Source organism: Chinchilla lanigera, unplaced genomic scaffold (genome assembly GCF_000276665.1).
Source record: "Chinchilla lanigera isolate Chin_1 unplaced genomic scaffold, ChiLan1.0 scaffold00080, whole genome shotgun sequence".
Classification (NCBI taxonomy): Eukaryota; Metazoa; Chordata; class Mammalia; order Rodentia; family Chinchillidae; genus Chinchilla; species Chinchilla lanigera.
Genome location: NW_004955481.1, coordinates 8867175 through 8874262, shown reverse-complemented (window position 1 = coordinate 8874262; position 7088 = coordinate 8867175). Strand labels below are relative to the sequence as shown.

Sequence of the window (7088 nt, the reverse complement as noted above, 5' to 3'; positions counted from 1 at the left end):
GGCTGCTTCATGCATGTGAGAAACTGGTGTGTGTGTGTGTGTGTGTGTGTGTGTAATTTGGGTGGTGGGAGCACAAGCATTGCTTCTCTCTAAATTTGGGAAGGAATATTTTGGATCTGCTTTTTGAAATCTGATTTTTGGAGGCAATCACCCCAGGATTCACGTCCTAATTCTGGCACCACTGATTATATAACCTGGACATAGTACTCTTGTTTTGCGGGCTTCAATTTCCTTCCCTGTACAATGAGAGTAAAACAAGAACATATACCTATTGAGAGAGCTGACAAGGACAAGTGAGATGATGATAACCTCACATAAGTCCTGTCACATGATACAGTCTTAATTCTGGTGTCCTTGCTTTAAAAGCCTGTGTCTCCAGCCTTGGAGGCAAGCATCTTGGACCTCTAAGGTTGGCAGATGCCTAAGGTCAATCCACCTGCCCACTGGTGATGTTTGTACTATTTACACTCCCAAGATCAAAAAAATCACCAATGTTATGCCACATGTTGCCTTAAGGTTCATTCGGATGCCTGTCTTACTGGATCTGGTTTAGCAGATGGCCAATGAGGATAGAAAAATGTTTCAGAGTAGATAGAAACCTACAAGGACATGATCTAAGCTGCCTTTTTCACTTTTTCCATCCAAGCTGTCACCCAAGCCTGGCGTGCCCTCGAGACCCAGATTGGCCCACCAAGGCACCTGGGCTCATGCGGGTTTATCCCAGATTGGCAGTGCAGCTTGGGTTGGCCACTCACATACATTTCCTGCTCCTCTCCTCCTGATGTGGATTCAGCATCATTGATTCAGTAGGTGCCAGCCATTTGATCCCTGGTATGGGACAAGCCCCAAGTCACACCCACCTGCTACCAGGAACTGACTTCCAGGGGATTTTCAGAAAAGAGGAGTTAGGCGACTGAAAACCCATCCTTTGCTCCCACCTATAGCTCCAGCTGGGCTTCCATCTGTCAGCTCCTGGTGCAGAACACACATACACACACACACACACACACACACACACACACACACACATACACGCACACACGCACGCATGCACACCTTTCCATAGAACGGGAATACAGCCAACTCTACCTGGAGCCCCAGCTGTCTTTCTTTGTCAAACACAGATTTTCCTGACAGCCACATAGGGGTGGGGGCTACTTGTTGCTCTTTCTCTGGGCTTCCTAGGGGCACTCTGGCTTTTCTGTCTCTAGAGAGCCTCTCACTACTCCCTGGCATGTCCCCCCTCCTGCAGGCAGCAGAAGCTCTGTAGATTTAGATTGCTCTCTTCTGTCCTTATTTTCAGCGTCTCTCTCCTGGAGCCTCCAGGCTGGGTCTCAAGGGGAGCTCACACTGGTGCAAAGGAATGCTGCTCCCACCCCATACCTGGCTAGAGGTTGGTTAGCGTCTGCCTTCCTGCCATCCACGGGGTGGGATGTCAAGTCTTCGCTCGGGGCTAGCTGCCCACCTTCTGGAGAACGCCCCCTCGTTTCCCCGTCCCCCACAGCTCCGTCTGAAAAAGGCTAAAAAGAAACTTTCTCCAGGTTCCCAGCCCCCACCAGTGCTGTCTCCCTCGCCCGGCCCTTCCCCTTCCACTGTCATAGCTAAGGGAGGCCAGGCGGCCTGAGACAGACGCCACTCGCTCTGCGCCTCCAGGGTCTCCCTCTCCTCCGGGGTGGCGGAGAGGCTGCAGCCCGGGTCCGAGCCCCCCCTCCATCGGTCCCTAGCCTCCGGGTCCCCGCGTCTGCGGCGGGCGGCACGCTACGCTGCCTCCTCTGGCTGGTCGCGGTGCCTCCTCCGGCTAGCCGCGGCGGCCAGCATTTGGAATTCTGCCCAGAAAGGGGGCCTGGAAGAGAAGGAGAGGAGGGACGGCGGCCGGCGGCGAGACGCGGCCCCGGGAGCGCCAGCAGCACCGAGAGAAGCGAGCGCGGCGGCGGTGGCGGCGGCGGCGGCGGCGGCGGCGGCAGCGGGGGAGGCTGTGCTCTGCGCCCGACCGCAGTGCCTCGGCAGCTGCCCTGACAACCCCGGGATGGTTAACACGGGGCTTATGCGCTGGTTAACAGGCTCCGAGCTGCTCAGCGACTTGTTTTAAGCATTTTCTCCCTCGCTCTCGCTTTTAATCTTGTCTCTAGTGGCGTGTGTAGGGGGGAGGACTTTATTTCCATTGGCTAAGCGCTCCCTTCCCACCCACATCCCTTCCACATCACCTTGGTGTCTCCCTAAATAAAACCAGCCCTCCTTATCGCCTGGAAAAAATCAGGAGCTAGAGTTTGAATGGGTTTTATATAAACACTCACCCCTGTCGGCGCGGCTGGGCTCTCAGGATAAACTCACAGCGTCTGGCCTGATGCTAGCCTGGCGTTGTCTGCCGTGAACGTGAACGGCAAGGTATAAGCAGAGTACCACGACTGAGAACTCTTCCCTGAAATTTCATCAACCTGAAGCCAGTTGCAGAACTGCACAGGGTCCCGATGGACCTCAAGGAGAGTCCCAGCGAGGGCAGCTTGCAACCATCTAGCATCCAGATCTTCGCCAACTCCTCCACTCTCCATGGCATCCGCCACATCTTCGTGTACGGGCCGCTGACCATCCGGCGTGTGCTCTGGGCCGTGGCCTTCGTGGGCTCTTTGGGCCTGCTGCTGGTGGAGAGCTCCGAGAGAGTGTCCTACTACTTTTCCTATCAGCACGTCACCAAGGTGGACGAGGTAGTGGCCCAGAGCCTGGTCTTCCCAGCTGTGACCCTTTGCAACCTCAATGGCTTCCGTTTCTCCAGGCTCACCACCAATGACCTGTACCATGCTGGGGAGCTGCTGGCCCTGCTGGACGTCAACCTGCAGATCCCGGACCCGCATCTGGCTGACCCCACAGTGCTGGAGGCCCTGCGGCAGAAGGCCAACTTCAAACACTACAAACCCAAGCAGTTCAGCATGCTGGAGTTCCTGCATCGCGTGGGCCACGACCTGAAGGATATGATGCTGTACTGCAAGTTCAAGGGGCAGGAGTGTGGCCACCAAGACTTCACCACAGTGAGTACTTTGTTTTCGGATCGCTCTTGCGCTTGGTCCTCTGGAAAGTGCTGTGCTGGAGGTCTTCCACTTGGTTTGGGGTCTCCTTGTGGTTTGAATCAGAAGGTAGCCAAGCGGCTGAAGGCCAAGAGGGTAGTTGGAGAGAGTTGTTGTAGCAAAGGTTACCTGTCAGGATGGAGCGCCGTGGTCTGTTCAGATATGGAGAGTGGTGGGGCATTGCTGTGGGGTCACTTTGCCAGACTTGCTGAGCTGGCTTCCTTCCAGCCAAAGGGAGGAGGCCTGGGTTGTCTGTTGTCCAGGGCATTGGGGTCCAAGCTGTGTGACTGGAACAGCTTGTCACTGACGAGGTGGCATCCTTCTCCCTCTCTCTCTCTCTCTGTCTCCCTCTCCCTCTCTGCTCGGAAGTGGCATCAGACACTGCATCCTGTGGGTTGGGCTGGAGCTAAAGCTGTCAGAGAAGGGGGAGTGGGCCCCCCCCCCACAGCCTGTATAGCTCCTGCCGCTTGGGGAGCTTGCTGGAGCAGATGAAGCTGCAAAGGTGTTGAGGCTCTTTGCTGCCCTTTCTCTGTGGATTCTGAGCTCCATGTGAGGACGAGGAGAGGCTGGGATCCCCAGGCCTCCACCTGAAGCAAGGTGGCAGGGGGAAGCAAGGAGCTGCCCAGAGTGGATGGGCAGGGAGAAGGGCCTGGGTGGAGGCACACGTGCAGATGGGCGAGATGCCTGTGAGGGCGAGGCAGTCCCGGCTGGCTTGTCTAGGAGCCTTGGCTTGAAACTCCAAGGCTCATTTTCTCTGTGTACAATTGTTTTACAATGTGAGTGTGGAGGGAGCGTGTGGGGAGGGGGCAAGCAGCTGTAGGACTGGAAAGCCTGGCGAGGGAGTGGGAAGCTGAGTAAAAAGAAATGCAGACGGGGATGTGGCTTACAATGAGAATGGTATTGCTGGAGGGGGCCAAGAGGGCAGGATAGGAGGACAGCTATTGTTGCCAGCATTCTCAGTCCAGTTAGTGGGCTACTAGGCATACCTTGGCATAATAGGTCAGACGGCAGCTGCGGACTCCTCTGCACTGCCAGGCGAGTCTGGGACATTATGGGCCATAGGACCCTCCTGAAATCCAGTATAGCTCCTTCCCTTAGAGCTGATTTGGGGAGAAATGGGAGAGTTTGAGCCCCAGAGCCTTGAGCTTTAACGCAGTTGCAAGTTCAGGGTGGCAGGTGCAGCAGTGTGAAGGTACTAGACTGTGTCATTAACACTTACCTGTGGTCCTCTCTCAGTAAGACATGCCCTGTCTTCTCTGTGCTGCATCTTTCCCCCACCCCCTCTCCAGTTCACCTGCCTCTTGCTCTGAGGCTCGTTTAATGCTACAACCAGTCTCTTCCTGCAGCCTCTGTGCTTGCTGTGGGTTGTCTCTGATTCTGGAAACTCCGAGAGTGCTGGAGACACTGCTTCTCACAGTCCCTGTGCTGGAGATCTGTTTCCTGGGGGAGCCCTTTTTATATTATCCCCTTTAAACGTTCTGGGCAAGAGCACAGCAAAACCAGCAGCAGCATCTGCTGAAGAAGAAGCCAACCCAAGCTGGGGAAAGGGACCAGCCCCTCTAAATGGAGCAAACAGGACCCTAAAACATGCCATGCACAAACGGCATCTTGCTGCCTTGGGGAGGGATGGGGAAAATGCCTCATTCTTGGAGGCTGAAGCCGTCACTGTTTTCCACCCCACGTTTCCTAGCGCCTGGCAACACTTAGCTTCACCACAGTACCATGCATCTCAGAAATGCACTCAGCTGTTCCTCTGTCTGCCTGTGCACACATGGAACACACAGACAACAAAATGTTACACTGCGATGCTGCAGTAGGTAGCAGAGTCTGGACGGAACCTTTAGGCATCGTCACGACTGCACATCTAACTTGTGGCTTCCTCTGCATTCATGTCTAGGCTCTATTTAAAAGTAAGGATTTTTGGACATTAGCTTTCTCTTTTGCATTTGGCCTGTCGTGAATTTCCAGGGTCCCAAGAGGCCAAGAATCAAGATTTACATCTTTACCTGAGCTTTTGGCTTCCCTGGGATGCATCCCCAGTAACAAAGTTGCCTGTGGATGAGGTTTATTACTTGGCTAGCGGGATTGTTATTATCTGCCATGCTCACTAAGATAAAGATGGATCTGTTTGTGTGATTGTCTTTGGACTGACCCACTATGTATGACCTTCCCCATTACTGAAAAGGGGATGAGCCTCAGTGCTGGTCTTCCATATGTTCAGGGATGGCAGAAAAGGCACCCACTCCAGGAAAGCTGGAGGAGACTGTGGAGGCTGGTTGCACTCGTCCGCTATGCTGAGCGTCTACATGACAACACCATGCTGTGTTTGATTAAGAACTTGTGGTGGGGAGCGACCCTCCTGCCTCACCCTTGGTCTCACTGTGTCCTGGTGGCCCTGGGTGGAGGTGTGCTCATTCTTGGGCTCCCACGCCAGGAGAGAGCTGAGGACATGAGCAGTAGTTGTTGGAAGAGCTAGATCACCAGCCTTCTCTCATGCATTCTCTCTCCCACTTGTCTCCCTCTAGTTGCCTTATTTACAAGCTCTGTCTGGGGTGTTCTACACTGGGTGCCTTTTTTCTCTAAGTGCTATCTTTGCCTGCCTTACTAGAGACATTAAGTGTGGGGGAGGGAGTGTCACAGGTGGATTTTTTTTTTTTTTTGCATTTCTTTTCCTATACAGTAAAGCATACCTAGTAGCATCTCTGGAGCTAATGATTTAGCATAAGCTTCCTTATTCCAAGTTCTTAGCTACTGTGCAATGAAGTGCATAATACCCTTTAATTAGGAAACCAGCCATGATTGTAGCAGAGCAAGACAGGCTGTTTGTAAAGACTAAAAGTCCCTGGGAAGCCAGGTGTGGAATTCTGACTGCTTGTAAACAGGTGTGCTCCATGCACATGCAGGTATATGCTTAGCTCTCAGCTGGGACAATCTGACTGCAAATAGGTGTGTGCTTTTTTTTCCTGGAAAAGCAGTAGAGGACTTTGATTACACGGTGTTTTCTTGGAGGAGATAGCTCGTGACCTGGAGGCGAAGGAAGGGAAATTTGGATAGGAGTTGTGTCTCTAGCTGTGATGTTGGATAATCTGAGTTCAAGACTAAGAATAGGAAGTCATAGGTTCAAAGTTCAGTTCCATCGACTCCATCTTTTTTCCATGGCTTTTATCTTGCATCCTTTCTAGGTCCCTGCTTGCTCATCTACCATGTGATAGCAATGCATGACTTTCTGATTCGCAGGGTTATTGGGAAGATGAAACATGAGGCAGAATATGTGAAAATTCTTTTGTGCATATTGCCAGCTATGCAGATACAAGGTGGTTATTACCAGTATTAGTAGGAAGGTTATTGTCCTGCCTACCTGCCCTGTTTGCAAGAGTCAGACTTGATGAGTAATGCTAGTAGAATGAACTCATCAAGGGACAGGTGGCTGCTTCTTTCTCCGGGGCACTGGGTTCTATCCAGCCCAGCCTCCTTGAAAGGGGCCTTCTTACAGTTGGATGCAGTAGCTGACTGCTGCTGATAGGTGGCCATGCCGCTGACCAACAACCAACTTCTTGAGGTGGTTTCTTTGCTCATCGCATTGAGGTTCACTTCCCCCAAGTCCAAGAATGCAAATGACACTTCTTTCCATTCTAACCTACTTTTTATAGTTGCGTGTGCTTGTACTTTAAATATGAGATTTTTTAGGAAAGGTCTTTCTTTCTTTCCTTACCAAAAGTGTCTGTATTATGAGACTTACTGGGAGGTATCATACAGATCCTATTGACCTGCATCACATAACATGATAGAGATGGTGGAGGTGAAATTTAGGAAGAGCATGTCTTTGAGATTCTTGAGCAAGGTTGGATGGGTCTATTGCCAATCTAGCCCTACAACTTCTTATATAAGATGCATGATTGTGTGTGCACGGGTGCATGCACGTGTGAAGAATGTGGGCTTTTTGGAGAGATCTGAAGTGAAATACTGGCTTTGACACCTGTTTGATGTGAAGTCCTGGGCAAGTTTCTTAAGATTGGTTTCCCATCTCTA

At 52.1% G+C, this 7088-nt stretch overlaps 1 pseudogene; it reads left to right on the top strand.

Annotated features, from left to right (window-relative positions):
- The first annotated feature begins 2247 nt into the window (after positions 1-2247).
- Positions 2248-3551, top strand: LOC106146469 (annotated as a pseudogene).
- Positions 3552-7088: the final 3537 nt, after the last annotated feature.